Here is an 18450-nt window from a genome sequence, read left to right on the forward strand (position 1 = left end):
TATTTAACTTATCTAATTTATTTACAATTTTTTATTAGGATAAACAGATGTTTGTATATACTGGATTATGAGTGGGCAAAAGGGAAAATGAAGAGAACCAGAGCAAATGGTTCCTAACAGACCTTATACTTTTTCAGAGCAAGCATGTGTAAATGAATAAAGAAACTTGAGACGGCTTATCCAAGTAACTCAATCTCTCAAAACAAATTGGCTATAAATCACATCATGGATAGATTCTCTCTCAGTATCTATTTCACTCATTTTTCTTCCCTATCTCTTACCCCTCACTCAAGGACCTAAATTCTTAGCCTTTATTTATCAACTCCTCCCTGGCCCAAAGAGGATTTAGGGATGTATGTACAGTCAGATCAGAATGGGAGGAAGGAGACAAATGGTAGGGGTGGTAATTATACAGTGCAATAATTTTCAGTAAATTTATGGAGCTGTGCAATCATCACCACAATCCAGTTTTGGAACTTTTTCATAACCCAAAAATATTTCTCATACTCATATGCAACCAATCCCTGTACCCAACCCAGCCACAGGCAATCACAAGTAAGCGGCCTGCTTTCTGTCTCTATAGATTTGCTCTTTCTGGATATTTCATATAAATGGAACCATATGATATAGATAGATTCTTTCACTCATAATATTTTTGAGGTATGTTGTAGCATGTGTCAGCAGTTCATTCCTTTTTATCACTAAATAGTATTTCATTGCATGGATATAATACATTTTGTTTATCCACTTACCAGTTGATAGGCTTTTGAATTATTTATACTTTTTGGCTGTCATGAATAATACTGTTATGAACATTCACAGACAAGTCTGTGTGTACATATATTTTCATTTCTCTTAAGCATATGCTAGGATTGGAACTGCAGTGTTTTATGGTAAATATATATTTAACTTTTTAAGAAACTGCCATTTCCTGCAACTGCTTTTTATATATTGATCTTGTATTCAGCAATTCTGTTAAAACTCCTATTAATTCTAATATTTTATCTGTACATTCTTTTGCAAATAATCAGTTTTTTCTCTTCCTTTCTAATCCTTATACATATCTTCCTTCCTTTCTTTTTTATTTTTGACCTTGCTGCAATTATTGGGCCCCAAAGGAAATGGTGATAATAAGAACACGTCTTATTGTCAATTTCAAAAAAAAAAAAAAAAGAATGTTTTAAACATATCACTTTTAAGTAAACCATATGATGTAGGTTTTTCACGTTTATACTTTCTTAGGTTAAGTAGGCTCCCCCTCACCTATTTTGTTAAGTTTTTAATCACTAATGGATACTGAATTTTATTAATGCTTTCTCTGTATCTATTGAAATGATCATACTGCTTTCTTCTTTATTCTGTTAATATGGCACATTACAGTAACTGATTTTACAATAATAATATTGATATCTAACATCAATTTGTATTTAGTATATATCAGACACTGTTCTAAACACTTTACGTATTTTAATTCATCCAATCGCCAGAAAAACTGTATGAGTTGATACCATTATCATTCCAATTAATAAACAAGGAATATGAAACATGCCTCAAGCTAATTAGTAAAACCAGGATTCAAACCAAGGCACTCTGCCTGCCAAGTCTATACTCGTGACTGATATGCACTACTACACTTAGTCATCCAACTTTCCAGAATAATTCCAAGTTGGGATGAAATATCCTTTTCTACACTATGAGGTTCAGTTTTAGGATTCTTGTATCTATGTCTATGAGTGAAACTGGCCTGTAATTCCCAATTCTCATATTGGCCTTGTCAGATTTAAGTATCAGGATTATGACAGTCTCATAATAGTAGCTGTGCAGTATTCCCTCCTATTCTAGACTCTTTATTAGTGTGTGTAAGATTAATTTTTTTCCTTGGATGTTTGGTATAATTTACCAGTCCATCCAAACACGGAGTGTGTAGGAAGATTTGAAAATTATGACCCAATTTTCTTTAACAGTTTTGATATTGTTCAGGTTTTCTATTTCTTCAAGTCAGTTTTAAGTTAAATGTTAATAGCATTTTTTCTTCTTCACTTTAATTTCCAAATTCATTGGCACAAAATTGTTCATAATATATCCTCAGTGTCTTTTTAAGGTTAATTACAACTACAGTGACAATTTTTTCACTCCTAATGTTTCTTATTTATACTTCTCGCTTTTTTTTTTCACGATCAACCTCAACAGAGAACTACTTTACCAGTCTTTTTAAGGAACCTACTTCTTTAGACTCTGTTGATCCTCTATATTGAATGTTTCTATTTCATTAATTTCTGTTCTTTCTTTTTTTCCTTGCTTCTTTGGGTTTACGTTGCTGTTATGTTTCTCACTTTTTAGATGCATGATCATTATTTTATTTTTCATCTCATTTTATGTATTTTCCAATTTGTTCCTTATTTTCTAATTTCCAATATACTGAGTTTTTAAAGTTATTTTTAAAATGGGTTCCTACTTTAAGTGATACATAGGATATGAGTCCACTGAAATTTATTAAGACTTCCTTTGGGGCCAGCCCAGTGGTGGAACAATTAAGTTCGCACATTCTGCTTCTTCGGCAACCCTGGGTTCACCTGTTTGGATCCTGGGTGCAGACCTACACAGTGCTTGTCAAGCCATGCTGTGGCAGGCATCCACATATAAAGTAGAGGAAGATGGACACAGATGTTAGCTCAGGGCCAGTCTTCCTCAGCAAAAAAGAGGAAGATTGGCAGTAGATGTTAGCTCAGGGCTAAACTTCCTCAAAAAAAAAAGACTTCCTTTAAGGACTAGGATGTGATCAGTCTCATAAATATTCCTATGAGAGCAACAAAAATATATATTCTGGGGGCTGGCCCCGTCGCTGAGTGGTTAAGGTCACGCGCTCCGCTGCAGGCAGCCCAGTGTTTCGTTGGTTCGAATCCTGGGCGCGGACATGGCACTGCTCATCAAACCACGCTGAGGCAGCGTCCCACATGCCACAACTAGAAGGACCCACAACGAAGAATACACAACTATGTACTGGGGGGGCTTTGGGGAGAAAAAGGAAAAAAATAAAATCTTTAAAAAAAAAAAAATATATATATATTCTGAAGTTTGGGATGCATTTCCATACATTTCCATTAGAGTAAGCTTGTTAATTATGTTAAGTGAATCCTTCTATAACCTTACTGATTATTTTCTGATTTATCTATCACTTATGAAAACAAGTGATAAAGTCTCACACTAGGATTCTGTATTTGTCTACTTTCACCTGTAATTCTTTAAAATTTTGCTTTATATACATTTTGACACTATGTTTTTAGGTGCATAAAATTTTTTATTATATTATCCTGCTAAAATGAACCTTTACTTTTTATAAAAGAATACTTTTTGTCTCAAAAAAGTTTTATAAACTGAAAAACTAATTTTATTTCATGTTAATATAGCTAAACAAACTTCATTTTAATTCATATTCTCCTAGTATATCTGTATCTTTTTACTTTCAACTTTTCTATATCATTTTTTAAACATGTCTTACAAGCAACATGTACCTAGATTTTGCTTTTGTATCTAGTATGACAAGATTTCTCTTTAAACTTGATACTTAACCATTTACTAATATCAAATTTAAGTTTGTCATTTAATTTGGACTTTTAATCGGGTTAAATAGTTTCCTTAAACCTTTCTATGTTTCTTTTTATCCTCATTTTTTGCCTCCTTTTTGATTTTTTTTCCTTTAGTACATTAGTAAGTTGCACCTTTTGTCCATATACTTTTAATGGTTACCCTAGAAATATAATGCCCATATTTAACTTATCAAAGAGTAAAGCTAATCAGAATGCTTACCACCCTCCCAAATGATACAAAAATTTTGAAACACTAACCTCTTCCAAATTATATGCTATTCCTATTAATCACTCTTAATTTTACTCACTTTTAAACTCATAATAATTTTACATAGATAATGTTTATTGAATTCCATCCACGTATTTATTCGGTTTTTTTCTTTCCACTCCTTCATGCAATGCAGACATTCCCTCTGTGACCCCCTTCCTTCTGCATTTAGAATTTAATTTACTGAGGGTCTGCTAGTGGCAAATTCAGTTGATTGTCTTACAATATTTTTACTTCAATCTCATTCATGAAAAACAACTTCGCTGAATATAGAATGATCTCAACACACTGACAGTATCTTTAGTTATCTTCTGAATTCCTTCCTAGAGTTACTTTGAGAGTAAGGTCTTTTCTCTTTGGCTGATTTTAAGTTCCTCTGCATTTTTTATGTTCTGAAGTTTTACTATGATTGCCTTGGTATGGACTTTTTTTATTTATCCTGTTTGAGAGGTGTTGGGCTTTTAGAATCTATAGATGAGAATCTTTCATCAATTGTAGAACATTTTAAGATATCATCTCTTCAAATATTCCTTTTGTCCCTTTCCTCTTTTGCTAGAATTCTAACTAGATACAGTTAGACCTTTTTAGTTCCATAACTTACCCTCTCTTTCATATTTTCCAAGTCTTTTTCTCTTGTTCTGGATTTCTTCGTATCTGCTAATTCAGAGGTTCCCAAACTTTAGAATACATTAGAATCACCTGGAAAGCTTGCTGAACCAGAAGTTGTTGGGCTCCACCACAGAGTTTCTGATTTATAGGTGGGTGAAGCCTCAGAGTTTTTACATTGTTAACATGTTCTCAAGATGCTGCTACTCTAGAGACCACACTTTGAAAACCATAGTTCTAGTTCATTAATTCTTGCTTTAGATACGTCAAATCTGCTTTTAAGCCCCATCCATTGAGTTAATACTCTCAATTATTAAAAGATCCTTCTAAAATATCTAGTTACTTCTATTTCAAATCTGATTGATCATTCTTCATAGTTTCTTATGCCCTGATATAAATATGTTCAATATGACCATTTTATATTTTATCTAAGAATTCCTAATCTGAGGTCTTTGTCGGTCTGTTTTTGCAAGCCTATTCCCAACCATGCTTGATTTCCCTGTATATTTTATGAGTTTTGAATGTGAACTTCACACATTCCTTGGAAAATATTTAAAGTCCCTTATCTTCACTTTCTACTTACCAACTGCTTTGGAAATTTCCCTTTTTGTTACTCAGACACTGACAGCTTCCTTAATAATCTCTATACTTTTTTCCCTCCTCCATTAATCAAATCTGTATCACCTTCCTATAATTCTGGCCCTTGTCAATTTTTCAATCATTTTTGCTTAAAGAGTGATATTGCTTTCACAGTACAAGAAGTCTATTTTTAAAAATGTACACAAAGGAAGTACATATAACAAAGAACAAAGATAATCAGCATTCAAAAAATAAAAATAAATGGAAAAAAGACACAAACTTATAGACACTTTCCCCTTTTTTTCCCTGAGTCATTATAGATTTTATTGATGGTATTCATGGAATAAGACTAGTAGAATCTCTAAAACCCTGCTGTTCATGGGGGTCTGCGATGGGAACTATGTCAAAGATGGGAGGTTCTAAGTGTTGGGTAAAGTTAAAGCAGTGCTTCCCCAGCAAATGAAATCTCCTCATTCTCTCTACTTTCCTTCCTTTTTATTTTTCCTTTTTCCCTGGTGATCCAGGGCTCTCACTCCTTAGAAATCATGCAGACCATGAAGTGCACCATATAGACGCTGGGTCAAATTTATTTTCAAGCTTAGAAATGAGTGTGACAAAGTAGTTACTGAGGACAATGCCAATATCAAAGATGAATAGTGATGTCACTGTCAAAGACACAGGAGATAACTTGGTCTTCAGTGTAGCAAGAGATGCCCATCAATGACATTTCCTAATCTTTGGGAGGGGAGTCCTGTCACAGATCCTTTTGAGAATTTGATAAAAACTATCTACTTCCATGGCAAAAACCTGTGTACACAAAAGTTACACATATAATTTCAAGGGACTCAACCTTTCTGAAACCTACACACCTAAGGTTAAGAAATCCCAAAGATCCTTTTCAGCTCTAAAGTTCTATAATTTGATCCTGAATAGACCACACTCAATAAAAAGAGAGTACTTTGTATAAGTGGCAAATTTTAGAAAATAAACATACATATGTTTAGAAAATAAACATATTAATTTTAAAATAATTATAAACTCTCCTATTATTATAAATCATTACATTGTAAATTTGATTAGTTTCCTAAAGTGCAGCTTGACCTGAATACTGATTACTTCTACATATTTTAGTGTTCAGTCCACCAAAATTGATAGAATTCCATCATAAAGATTTTTCTTTTCTTAAAGATTGGCACCTGAGCTAACATTTGTTGCCAATCTTTTCTCTTCTTCTTCTTCTTCTTTTTCTCCCCAAAGCCCCCCCCCCAGTACATAGTCGTATATTCTAGTTGTAGGTCCTTCTGGTTGTGCTATGCGGGATGCCGCCTCAGCATGGCCTGATGAGCAGTGCCAGGTCTGCACCTAGGATTTGAACCGGTGAAACCCTGGGCCACCAAAGAGGAGCATGCAAACTTAGTGACTAGCCCACAGGGTCAGCCCCATCATAAAGATTTTTATGCTACCATTTCTTCTAATCAAAAAATGGTCTCAGTGTGGGAATCAGAATGGTATCATACAAAGACTTAAGGCTTTGAAGCCAGACAAAACTACTCTAGATTTCTACCTTCACTGCTTATTGACTGAGGACTTAGGCAAGTCACTTTATACAGCTGAGTCTCAACGTCTTCAACTGCAAATACTGATACATATATTATATATATGTATACATATGTACATATATATTTATAAAGAGCCTGATAGGATAGTGGCACACACTAGGTACGCAGTAGATTTAAACTGCTATTATTATTATTACGACTATTATTACAATTAAAATTCTAAGGTACAAGTCACCAATAAGTGAATACAGGCTTGGGGATATGAGCAGCAGACTTAAGAACCTCTTTCCTATACCATTTCTACCTATGAAATAAGCTGTGTTTAAGTAATAAGACATATAGAAAAAAAGATAGATCATGCATAAACCTAAATTATCACCAGAATCACAAGTTCCTTTCACCTCTAAATAGGTTAAAATGTTAAAATTAATTAAATTAATTTAATTGAAAAGTGGTTTGAAAGGAATTTAGGGCATCATTCCATTATTTGGCTTTTATTAGTATATCATAAGTTTACACTTTTTAATGTGGCATTCAAAAAAACTTAACAGAAAAGAGATAACTTAAAAAACAAATACACTGGGACCTTGCCCAGTACCATAGTGGTTAAGTTTGCGTGCTACACTTCAGCGGTCCGGGGTTCACAGGTTCGGATCCTGGGCACAGACCTACATACTACTCGTCAAGACATGCTGCGGCAGCATCCCACATACAAAGTAGAGGAAGATTGGCAGTTAGCTCAGTGACAATCGTCCTCAAGCAAAAAGAGGAAGATTGGCAACAGACGTTACAGAGTCAATCTTCCTCACACACAGACACAAAAACCAACTAGACTGGGGATGTGAATTAGGATTAACTATAAATAGGCATAAAGGGTCTTAGTGGAGAGGTGAAAATGTTCTAAAACTGGAAAACACTTCCATAATAGAAAAGTAAGGACCTTTGCAAATCTGCTACTCCATTTAAGTAATGAGAATGCTAAAAATTGCCAAAATCTACTTTTTCTTAATTATGGAAAGTAATGAAAGTCTTGCAACAATCCAAGAACAGTTAAAAAAAAAAAAAAAAAGAGGGGCTGGCCCCGTGGCTGAGTGGTTAAGTTCACGCGCTCTGCTGCAGGCGGCCCAGTGTTTCGTTAGTTCGAATCCTGGGCGCGGACATGGCACTGCTCATCAAACCACGCTGAGGCAGCGTCCCACATGCCACAACTAGAAGAACCCACAACGAAGAATACACAACTATGTACCAGGGGGTTTTGGGGAGAAAAAGGAAAAAATAAAATCTTTAAAAAAAAATAAATAAATAACATTAAAAAAAAAAAAGATTTTCATTAAAAACAGTAATCTTTGTGGCATGTGAACCTGACCTTTCCCACTCGACTTCTCCCCAGCTCCACCAAAGCCTTAAAATTCAACAGTCTCCAAAGACAAGAGCTGTGAAAACCAGCAGCCCAGCTGCCACTGGAGGGGTAGTTCTGGAGCTCCCCAAATACCCAATGTCTAGAAAAATGTCACTTTTGATCTATCTGGCAGCTCCCTGGAAAAGCCCCATTGACAAGGCCTGCCTTTATTTAACACAGACTCAGAACATCCTTATCATGAGGTGTTTGTAGAAAACAATCAGCAGCAATTGTTTAACATCCCAGTTCTCTGAGACAGCAAAATCATTGGGGCAAGCAAAAGGCTGACCAAAAAAATCTAAAGAAAAAATCTAGGAAATAACATATCCACAGGGGCTTGAGAAAGTCCACCTATTTCTTTTTTTTTTTTTTTTCTCTCCAAAGCCCCCCAGTACATAGTTGTATATTCTTTGTTGTGGGTCCTTCTAGTTGTGGCATGTGGGACGCTGCCTCAGCGTGGTTTGATGATGAGTGCCATGTCCACGCCCAGGATTCGAACCAACGAAACACTGGGCCGCCTGCAGCGGAGCGCACAAACTTAACCACCTGGCCATGGGGCCAGCCCCCCAACATATTTCTGAGACTCTAAAAAGCTACATGCATGTGCAGAGTTATGCATATGCCCAGGAAAGCTTTCAGAATACTATAATCTCTCACCTCTGGCTGGCACTGAAGCTCTGTGATAACAGGAAGTGAAGGTTAAAGGTTAAAGCAAAGATGTAAACTGCCAGAGTACTGAAGACATGCCCCAACACAAGTACAGAACACTTGGCAAAGACTGGGAAACTTATTGGTTTAAGCCCTTTAAGAAATCTCTGTCTAATCATGAGCTAACTATTACACTAACCTAATAAAGATGTCAGTGGCTACACATGACAAAAAACATAGACTTCACAGAACTAGTTCAGAGTAGCTACTTTAAAAAGAGCAACAACAACAAACAATAACAAATGACAATAACAATAAGCCCTAGGGAGGGGACAGAATCTAAATGCTTGGTTTCCAGCAAAAAAAATAATCTGCAGGGAAGATACAAAGAAAATAACACAAAAATTATCCTAAAAGAAGAGAATTAAAATGGAATGCTACAAAATATTTAACATAAAAGAACACATTAATGGAGGAAAAGAGAAACAAAAAAGACATAAGACACATATTTTAAAAATAGCATAATGGCTGAAAAAAATCCTACCTTAATAGGAATTACATTAAACATAAATATAGGCAGAGGCTAGCAGAATGGGGTGGCAAGGGGAGACCAGGATACAAATGTATGCTGTCTATACAGAGACTCACTTTATATTCAAAAACACAAAAATATTAATGGCAAAACCTGGAAAATTTGGTTACATGCAAACAGTAACCAGAGAGAACAAGCATAGCAACATTTATAACAGACAAAATACACTTTAAGTCAAAATTGTTACTAGAGACAAAAAAGGATCTTTTATACTGATAAAAGGGTCAATGGATCAGTAAGACATAATTATAAACATATATGTACATAACTGTAGAAATCCAAAACACAGGAAGCAAAAACTGACAGAACTGAAAAGAACCAAATAGAAATTATAGAGTTTAAAAGCACAATGGTGCAATGGTTAAGCTTGCACATTCCACTCAGGCAGCCTGGGGCTCCCTGATTCAGATCCCAGGTGCAGACCTACGCACTGCTTGTCAAGCCATGCTGTGGCAGGCGTCCCACATATAAAGTAGAGGAAGATGGGCAGGGATGTTAGCTCAGGGCCAGTCTTCCTCAGCAAAAAGAGGAGGATTGGCGGTGGATGTTAGCTCAGGGCTAACTGTCCACAAAAAATAAATAAATAAATAAAAATTTTAAAATATATTTGTTTTTTTCTCTTTTAAAAATTTATTTTTTTTTACTTTTTTTGTTGAAAACTAAGACACAAACACACACACATTAGCCTAGGCCTACACAGGATCATCAATATCATTGTCTTCCACCTCCACATCTTGTCCCACTGGAAGGTCTTCAGGGGCAATAACACACATGCAGTTATCATCTTCTGTGATAACACCACCTTCTCCTGGAATACTTCCTGAAGGACCTTCCTGAGGTGTCACTCGCTTCAGAAATATGTCCATGGTGGTTTGCTTGGTTTGTTTCTTTCTTTCATCACAGATTTGCTAGTAAGCAGCTAATGCACAATGAACATTCTCCTCTATTAATGAAAACCTTGCAGTGTTGGAGTCCATGTTTTAAAACTTTTTTCAAGCTTACTGAGGTCTGCAAAGTTTCTGCTAAACCCTTCACTGCGAATTTTCTTGGGGGTTCTTTTTCTTCTCTTGCAGCTTCTTTTTCTGTTGCCTTCTCTTCAGCTATGTGTTCCTGTTCTAGTTCTAAAAATTCCTCATTAGTCAGTTCCTCAGAAACCACCTCCAGGAGTTTCTCAAAGTCATCCTCATCCAAACACAGGTTAAAGTTGTTTGCCATCTCAACCACAGCCTTGTTGATTTTTGCCACTTCCTCATCCTTGGCAAATCCTTTGAAGTCATGGACAAACCTGTTGAGCATCTTCTTCCAGATGCCATTCATACACTCCTTGGTGACACCAACCCAAGTCCAAGCAAGGTTCTTGATGCAGTCATAGATGTAATCCAGAATTGCATCAATGTTTTCCTCAGTTGCAGCAATATCCTGGGCAAAGGTTGTCCTTAAGCAGTAAGCCTCACAAGCTGCTTTTTAACTCCTTGATTTAAGAGGTGGTGTTTGGAGGGAGAAACACCATTTTGATATTGGGATGTAGATCACCAATAAAAGGAGCATGTCTGGGAGCATTATCAACAATAAGCAAAACTTTGAAAGATATGCTATTCTCCAAGCAGTACTTCTCCATTTCACTGGCATAGCAATTCAGGAGGGCCTCTTGGAAGAGGAGCTGGGTCATCCACAACTTCCTGTTGTTTCTGGAGTACACTGGCAGTGTGTGCTTATTGACGTGCTGGAAGGCCCTGGGGATCTCACTGTGCCAGATCACAAAGGGTTTTAATTTGTAGCCTGCAACAATGCTCCAAAGCAAGACTGTTATCCTGTCCTTAAAAGCCATGAAACCTGGCATGACTTGGCCTTCTTATGGGTCAAAGTCCTTTCAGTCAACTATATACACAACAGAGAGGTTTCATCCATACTGAACATTTGCTGCGGCAAATAATTTTCTTCTACAATCAGCTTATCTAAACTTTTCAAGAATTCTTCAGCTGCCTTCACATCAGCACGTGCAGACTCACCACTTGCTTTCACATTATGTAATGAATAATGATTCTTGAATCATTTAAACCACCCAGAGCAAATTCAACATCATAGTCAGGTCTAGCCTCTTCTTTCAACACTGCAAAGAAACTTTTTGCTTTGGTATGATCATTGAGGTACTGAGAAGGATATGCTTCTGTGTGGAATCTTCAATTCAGGTCTTTAAAAGCTTCCCCATGTCTGATATAGGCCCTTCTCAAACTTTTGTTAGTCTCATTGCCTTCAATGAAGCAGACCCTTTAACAGATTCCATCACTTTGTTCTTGTTCTTAGATTTTAGCTATGGTGGAATGGGATATGTTTGAGTGGCAAGCAATAACCATCACTGATTTTTCCATCATGTCGTCCTTAATCACTTTTAATTTTGTTTCCAGGTCAATCACTTACTGGCAACATCAGCTGGATTTGGTAGGCTTGGCCACCATGATGAACAAAACAAAACGAATTAAATCAAGCACAAGAGAAAATGATACAACCAAGAAAGGCAATAGGCACAAGATGTATGAGGCTACTGCCAGGGCAACACAGCACACTGTTTTACAGTAAACGTTTGCCTTTTTTTAGGAGTAGAGCTTACCTGTTTTTTTCTGATTCTTTTATTGAGGTCATGATGGTTTATAGCATTGTGTAATTTCAGGTGTACATTATTATTTACCAGTTTCTTTATAGACTGCATTGTGCTCACCACAAATAGTCTAAATTTATTCATCACTATATATATGTACCCCTTTAACCCTTTCACCCACCCTCCAACCCCTTCCCCTCTGGTAACCACTAATCTGTTCTCCTCGTCCTTGTGTTTGTTTATCTTCCACATCTGAGTGGAATCACGCAGTGCTTGTCTTTCTCTGTCTGGCTTATTTCACTTAACATAATACCCTCAACGTCCATCCATGGTGTTGCCAATGGCAAGATTTTGTCTTGTTTTATGGCTGAGTAGTATTTCATTGTATATACATGAAACATCTTCTTTATCCATTCATCAGTTTATAGCCACTTGGGTTGCTTCCACATCTTCACTATTGCAAATAATACTGCAATGAACAAAGGGGTGCATAATTCTCTTTGATTTGTTGATTTCAAGTTATTTGGGTAAACACCCAATAGTAGGATAGCTAGGTTGTATGCTATTTCCATTTTTAATTTTTTGAGGAATCTCCATACTGTTTTCCATAGTGCGTGAAGCAGTTTGCATTCCCCTCAGCAGTGTATGAGAGTTCCCTTTTCTCCACATACTCTCCAACACTTGTTATATTTTGTCTTGGTAAGTACAGCCATTCTAACAGGTGCAAGGTGGTATCTCACTGTAGTTTCATTTGCATTTCCCTAATGATTAGGGATGCTGAACATCTTTTCATGTGCCTGTTGGCTATCTGTATATCTTCTTCGGAAAAATGTTTGTTCATATGCTCTGCCCATTTTTTGACCGTGTTGTTTGTTTTTAGATTGCTGAGTTGTATGAGTATTTTATATATTTTGGAGATTAATCCCTTGTCAATATATGATTTGCAAATATTTTCTCCAAGTTGGTGGGCTGATTTTTCATTTTGTTCATGATTTCCTTTGCCTTACAGAAGAAGCTCTTTAGTCTGAAGTAGTCCCATTTGTTTATTTCTCCTTTTGTTTCTCTTGCCTGAGTAGACATGGTATTTGAAAAGATGCTGCTACAAATGATGTCAAAGAACGTACTGTCCCCACCCTGCTCGCTCCCCGCTGGCGTCCGCCGTCCGTCCGCTCATGGCCTGGGTTGCGGCCAGCGAGCCGCTCTGAGGCGGGCCGCGCGGAGTCGTGGGGCCACCGCCGTGGCCCTCGCTGTCGGCGCCTCACCGCCCGCCTGTGGTGCCCGCGCACGCCGGCCGCCATCGTCTTCGCGCCTGGCTGGCAGGGGCGCTGTCCTGCCCGGCTGTCTGCGCCGCGCATTGGAGCTCGGGGGAGCGCGGCAGCCAGGGCCGGCGGAGGCGCGAGAAGCCGGCCGCCGGTGTTGCGGGGGCCATGACCGTGGAGCAGAACGTGCTGCAGCAGAGCGCGGCGCAGAAGCACCAGCAGACATTTTTTAATCAGCTGAGAGAAATTACTGGGATCAACGATGCCCAGATACTACAGCAAGCTTTGAAGCAATGGAAACTTGGAGTTGGCAGTGGCTTTCCTCACTGCAAAGAATGCCAAGACCCCTCAGCAGGAGGAGACAACTTACTACCAAACCGCGCTTCCTGGCAATGATAGATACATCAGTGTGGGAAGCCAAGCAGATACGATGACCAACCAGAAGGACAGAGGGAGCCTCAGACTAGGAAGACTGGGGAGCTGTGCGGGCAGTCCCAGGCGTCCCTGCACAGAAGGAAACTTGAAAACAGGAGGAGAGTGGGCCTCACCCAGGGATGGCCCCCACCACTTGCTCTTGTGCACAGAAAGGGACATGGCCTGGCCCTGCTTTGTCCCCTAGGTGTGCTGTAGGGCCAGGTGGGCCTAGACTGGCAGAGCCAGGCTGCCATCAGCCCTGTCCACCTCCCCCAGTGCCTGGAGAAGTGAGACCCCTTCTACTTTCAGAGCTCACTTAGGGGTCTGTTTCCTAGACCCTAGCTGGCCTCCCCTCCCCCAACCAACTGACACACCCTGGTTCTGGCCATCTGTTTACTTTGGAGATAGAACACTCCTCAAGGTTCCGAGCGGTCAGTTGTGGCCCACAGGGCACTGGCACTCAGAGGCACAGCTGCGGAGCTCTCCCCAGCCATGGAGGGCCTGCTGCCTGCCATCGCATCCACTTTCCAGCTGATCCTGGGGCACCTGTGGTGTGCTCTGCTGGTGATTTCGGAAAGCTTGAGCCAGAGGCCAGGTCTCCCTGCGTTCCCCTGGGAGATCCTGGTATGTACTGTGGTGGTGGCTTTGATAGTAAAGACAGGACATATTTTCAGAAGAGGGAAGTCTCCAGGTGAAAGGTGTTCTGCCTGCGGTGAAGTCAGTGGAGAATGTGGGGAGAATACAGGACCTGAGAACCGAGCGAGGAAGCCCTTCAGTGCCCTCGGGTGGAGGCCAGTCCTCTCCCGTTACGAACCTTGTGCTTGGCAGCGATGAATACAATGCTGAGCACATCAGCACTTCAGCACACTGTCGACCTTCTGGAAAAGGCTTTGAAGAGCCTGCCTGTTAAAGTCTCCAAAGCAACTGATGCAAACCCCATCTCAAAATCATCAGAGAAGGATGGAGAACAACTTCAGAAGAACACAACGAATGATTTGAATGAAAACACTCCTTTTCCAGCAAGTCCATTAGTGCTCCGCCAAGACATGCCGAGATGGGAGAAGACGGCACAGGAAGAGGAGGAGAAGAACGGAAGGCTGGAGCAGTCGAACACACAAACACTGTCCATCCTGAAAGATCAAGTCGGCCAAATCCTGCCAGTGGTCGCAGTCCCGGTGCACACCATCCCTTTGCCTGACCTCCTTGCCCAGCAAATGGATGACGGGAATGCGGAAGTCCAGCAAAAGAGGGAAGCAGGAAAGGGGGAACCCCCCCATCCCTAAGTCAGAAGTTGGCCTGAAGGGGGTCACTGATGATGCTGACCTCAGGGCGCCCCTTCAAAATCCCGAAGAGGAACATCAAGAAGGAGCCAGACGGTTGTGGCAAGAAAAGCAAATGAAGGAAGAGCTTCCAAGACAAATCCCCTCCTTCCAAACCGAGGAAGCAACTTTGCAGCACGAAAACGCCAAGCTTGAAAGTGAGATTCAGAAGCTGAAGCTCAAACTTCAAATTCTGCATGAGCTACATGATGAAGAAGTTGGGCCACTTTACAGAAAATTCTTTGAGGAGCAAAGGGTCTGCTAGGAGTTGGACAAGAAGCTCCTCAACGTGTGCTGGGAGATGAACTCCACGTACCAGCTTCGCAACCTCTACAAGAAGATGGCTGAAGACCTGGCCCAGGAAGTGAAGACGTGCACTTCCTACTATCACAAGGAGAACCTCTTCCAGATGCAAAGAGCCGAAGAAAGCAAGAGGGCAGCCGTGTTGGCAGAGAGAAAGCTCGAGGAGCTAAGAAGAGAAAATGAGCACAACAGGCAAAGGCTGGCCATGTTGGAGGCCTCGTTCCAGCCTTTGCCGAGAGGCAATTTTCCTCCAGCTGCTCCTCCCACGGTCCCCAGAGGCCCAGAAGTGTGGGGGATCCCCTGGGCCGGTAGGACCCCCCAGGAAGGAAGATGGCCCTGCCACGAGGCCTCAGGGGTCTGGGGTCACCTGCAGATTTGACTCAGCATCCACAGCAGCTGGGCCCTTAGCACCCCAGCCACAGCAGGACATCTGCACGGGTGTTCTCTTTTCAAAGGAATTTTGAATTTTCTCTTTTTAGTTTAGCTATTATTACTTAATTGATTATTCTTATTCAAGTAGATAAAGCATTCTAATGTGTAAGATATTTTTTCAAATAAAGTTTCATTTAATACCTTTAAAAAAAAAAAGTACTGTCTATATTTTCTTCCAGGAGTTTTATGATTTCAGGTCCTACCTTCAAGTAGTTAATCCATTTTGAGTTAATTTTTGTGTATGGTGTAAGATAATGGTCTACTTTTATTCTTTTTGCATGTGGTTGTCCAGTATTCCCAACACCATTTATTGACAAGACTTTCCTTTCACCATTGCATGGTTTGGCTTCTTTATCGAAGATTAGCTGTCCATAGTTGTGTGGTTTTATTTCTGGCCTTTCAATTCTGTTCCACTGACCTATGTGTCTGTTTTTGTGCCAGTACCATGCTGTTTTGATTACTATAGCTTTGTAGTATATTTTGAAGTCAGGGATTGTGATGCTTCCAGCTTTGTTCTTTTTTCTCAGGATTGCTTCAGCTATTCAAGGTCTTTTGGTGTTCCACATAGATTTTAGAATTCTTTGTTCTATTTCCTTGAAGAATGTCATTGGGATTGCATTGAATTTGTAGTTTTAGGTAATAGAGACATTTTAACAATGTTTATTCTTCCAATCCATGTACATGGAATATCTTTCCATTTCTTTATGTCACCTTCAATTTCTTTCAATAATATCTTATAATTTTCACTGTATAGGTCGTTTGCCTCCTTCGTTAAGTTTACCGCTAGATATTTTACTATTTCTGTTGCAATTGTAAATAGGATTGTAGTCTTGAGTTCCCTTTCTGTTAGTTCATTATTAGTGTATAAAAATGCAACTGATTTTGCACCCTGCAACTCTGCTGTAGTTGTTGATTATTTCTAATAGTTTTCTGGTGGATTCTTTAGGGTTTTCTACATAGAGAATCATGGTGTCTGCAAACAGCAAGAGTTTCACTTCTTCCTATCCAATTTGGATACATTTTATTTCTTTTTCTTGCCTAATTGCTCTTGCCAAAACCTCCAGGACTATGTTCAACAGCTGTGTCAAGAGTGGGCACCCTTGTCTTGTTCCTGTTCTCAGAGGGATGGCTTTCAGTTTTTCACCATTGAGTATAATGTTGGCAGTGGTTTTCTCATAAATGGCCTTTATTATGTCGAGGTACTTTCCTTCCATACCCATTTTATTGAGAGTTCTTTTTAATCAAAAATGGATGTTGGATCTTCTCAAATGCTTTCTCTGTATCTATTGAGACGATCATGTGATTTTTATTCTTTTTTGTTAACATGGTGTATCACATTGATTTGCAGATGCTGAACAATCCATGCATCCCTGGTATAAATCCCACATGATCATGGTCTATGATTCTTTTCATGTATTGCTGTGTTCGGTTTGCCAATATTTGTCGAGGATTTTTACATCTACGTTCATCAGCGACACTGGCCTGTAATTTTCTTCTTTTGTATTGCCCTTGCCCAGTTTTGGTATCAGGGTGATGTTGGCCTGAAAGAATGAGTTAGGAAGCATTCCATCTTTATCAAATTTTTGGAATACTTTGAGAAGGAGAGGTATTAATTCTTCTTTAAATGTTTTTAGAATTCTCCATAGAAGTCCTCTGGTCCTGGACTTTTGTTTTTTGGAGCTTTCTGATTACTGTTTCAATCTCTTTACTTGTGATTGGTCTATTCAGATTCTCTATTTCCTCTTGGTTCAGTTTTGAGAGGTTGTATGAGTCTAAGAATTTATCCATTTCTTTTAGGTTATCTAATTTGTTGGCATATAGTTTTTCATAGTGTTCTCTTATATTCCTTTGTATTTCTGTGGTATTCATTGAAATTTCTCCTCTTTTATTTCTAATTTTATTTATTTGAGCCTTCTCTCCTTTTTTCTTAGTGAGTCTGACTAAGGCTTTGTCAATTTTGTTTATCTTCTGAAAGAACCAGCTCTTAGTTTCACTGATTCTGTCTACTGTCTCCTTCTGCTGACTCTGGGCCTTGTTTGTTCTTCTTTTTCTAGTTCTGTTAGGTATAGTTTAACATTACTTACTTGAGACTTTTCTTGTTTGTTGAGTTTGGCCTTATTGCTATGAATTTCCCTCTTACAACTGCTTTTGCTGCATCCCAAAATGATTGGTACGTTGTATTTTCACTTTCATTTGTCTCCATATATTTTTTGACTTCTCTTTTGATTTCTTCATTGATCCAATGGTTGTTCAGTTGAATGCTGTTTTCTCTCCACATATTTGTGACTTCCCCAGCTTTCATCTTGTGGTTGATTTCTAATTTCATAGTACTGTGGTCAGAAAAGATACTTGATGTAGTTTCAGTCTTTGTAAATTTATTGAGGCTTGTCTTGTTTCCCAACATATGCTCTATCTTTGAGAATGTTCCATGTGCACTTGAGAAGAATGTGTATTCTGCTCTTTTTGGACGGAATGTTTTATATACATCTATTAAGTCCATCTGGTCTAGTTTTTCATTTAAGTCCACTAGTTCCTTGTTGACTTTCTGTCTGGATCATCTACCATTGATGTAAGTGGGTTGGTGAGGTCCCCTAGTATAACTGTGTTGCTGTTAATTTCTCCCTTTAGGTCTGGTAATAATTGCTTTATATATTTTGGTGATCCTGTGTTAGGTGCATATACATTCAAAAATGTTATGTCCTCTTGGTGGAATGTCCCTTTTATCATTTTATAGTGCCCTTGTTTGTCTCTTATTGCCTTTTTTATCTTGAAGTCTGCTATGTCTGATATAAGTATGGCAACACCTACTTTTGTGGGCCATTAGCTTAGAGTATCATCTTCCATCTCTTCACTTTAAGCCTGAGTTTGTCTTTAGAGCTGAGCTGAGAT

General features: G+C 38.9%; 1 protein-coding gene across 19 annotated transcripts in view; it reads right to left on the reverse strand.

Moving 5' to 3' along the window:
* CSPP1 (centrosome and spindle pole associated protein 1) overlaps positions 1 to 18450 on the reverse strand; it is a 151096-nt gene that overhangs the window by 43866 nt on the left and 88780 nt on the right. The gene's annotated exons all lie outside the window — the stretch shown is intronic.

Source organism: Equus asinus, chromosome 12 (genome assembly GCF_041296235.1).
Source record: "Equus asinus isolate D_3611 breed Donkey chromosome 12, EquAss-T2T_v2, whole genome shotgun sequence".
Lineage (NCBI taxonomy): Eukaryota > Metazoa > Chordata > Mammalia > Perissodactyla > Equidae > Equus > Equus asinus.